This window comes from Aplysia californica, unplaced genomic scaffold (genome assembly GCF_000002075.1).
Source record: "Aplysia californica isolate F4 #8 unplaced genomic scaffold, AplCal3.0 scaffold00838, whole genome shotgun sequence".
NCBI classification, from domain to species: Eukaryota; Metazoa; Mollusca; class Gastropoda; order Aplysiida; family Aplysiidae; genus Aplysia; species Aplysia californica.
The window spans coordinates 181,824-183,706 of NW_004798108.1; the positions used below are offsets into that span (position 1 = coordinate 181,824).

General features: G+C 43.8%; 1 protein-coding gene across 1 annotated transcript in view; it reads right to left on the reverse strand.

Moving 5' to 3' along the window:
• LOC101864261 (solute carrier organic anion transporter family member 4A1) overlaps positions 1–1,883 on the reverse strand; it is a gene marked incomplete in the record, with an annotated part of 19,034 nt that overhangs the window by 9,392 nt on the left and 7,759 nt on the right.

The following is a 1,883-nucleotide window of genomic DNA, read 5'->3' on the forward strand; positions in this document are numbered from 1 at the left end:
GTGTGCGCGTGCGTGTGCGTGTGGAAAAGGGGAGGGGGGTCGTAATTAGAAGTGTCGGCAGTATAAACCTGAACTGGACTGTGGACTAGAAAGACTCTAATTATGGCTTGAGTTCAAGGGCGTTTTAGTATTTGTTATCATGATTAGGGCAAAGTTGGACATAAACATTGTTGGAATGGACAGTGAAATTTCCGGAACTTTTTTCGGAGACTGTCCATAAACATACTATGATCTCAGAAGACAGACAATATTGAAAACTAGATCTATAACACATACATTCTCATGGATTGGTTCGGAACAGCGCTACACACATACGGACCAGTTTATTTGCACGCGCATGCTGCTTCTCGTTTTATTTGTTTGTTGGTACGGTAATGCTGGAGATCTGGGCCATTCACTTAACACTATTCAACAAAATCTTTAATGTAAAAATATTTTCAGTTCTAGAAACATTGTGGTTTCCCAGGAAGTGTGCCAACGATAGGACTTACTGCAGAACAGCACATCACTTTTCGTTTTGTGTGTTTTGTTATCGTATTTTTTTCCCTTTTCATCGTCAAAACAAAGAAAGAAAAAAAGAATTCAATATACAAAATTATATAATATATATGCCATAGATCTACAGTATAGATTGACGAAACCAAAAAAGCCCTTATCCTCCACAGAAAATAAATATCAAAACAAATCTTGGACAGTCTACTAGGCCTATCCAAATTCCCTGTGAGCGTTTTGATTAGATTTAGATAAAGCTAAACAAAAACAGGATAGCTTACCAGGAAGGCGTTTGCGTGTCTATAATCCTCACGTAGCACTAAAAACCCTCGATCGCTGTGTCAAATAGACATAAACACATCCTCCGGTACACCTCAGCGGTTATCATATCGCAAGGGACACCTTACGTTGTGGTTTTGAGGAGAAAAAGTTCTTGGCACAGGCTTGCGTTTCGAGACAAAAATACAATTTTATACCTTTAGCTAAACACAGGGAGCGGTAAGGATAAAGGGTGTGGTTACGACGTGGATTTGGCACTCGTTCCTAGAAAACTACAACACAGGGGGTCATAATTTCGTCCGTTCTAGTTTTAGTTCCGCGATTCCTCTTTAACAAAACCACTGGCGTGTCACTTCCTTGTATAACAATACGGTTCAAAACCCTCTACAGTATTATTGCAGTTACACATGCGTTGTTATTGTGATGTAGCTGTTCTTGGACGTGGCGTTGCTTACGTACCACACCGACCAGTCAGATGAGCAATATTATACTATAGATCTATTGTAATCTTTTCGTACGCACAGCCACAGCCCTAGCAAGCAAAACGTTCTCCGGTAGACGAAAAGTCAACTTCTCGATTAGATTCAGCTCCTAGTCACACAATAACGCACGAGGGGTTTGCTGTGCGTTGCGCGGTCGGCAAAATATACATACAACAACACTACACCACACACTGCTGAAAGAAGAAGCCAAGCGCTGGGGTTTCGGCTTTGCTTGCGATAGTTTCGCCGTGTACACCTTTTTGCCGGCGACCATGTCTGGTCTCAAGTTCCATTGGTCGAGTCGGCGACCCCTCTCGGTTCGCATTACGTGCGTCGCGCTCGAGCAACGCGTCGCCATGGTAACAACGTCAATCATGTAACGGGACACCGAGGAGGGCGGAGGCTTCACAGGCTTGCCGTGCGCGCTGGCAGACGTATCGACTGACTCCTCCGTCTCTCTTTCTCTTCTTCCTCCTCGTCGTAGTCGTAGTGAGTGTGTGTGTGTGTGTGTGTGTGTGTCTTCGCTTTCCTTCTTTCTGTCTATCTATCTCTCCTGATTCATACGTCCTCTCTTGTTACTTGAGAACCACCCACACCCTTTCTCTTCCTCTCTCTCTCTCTCTCTCTCTC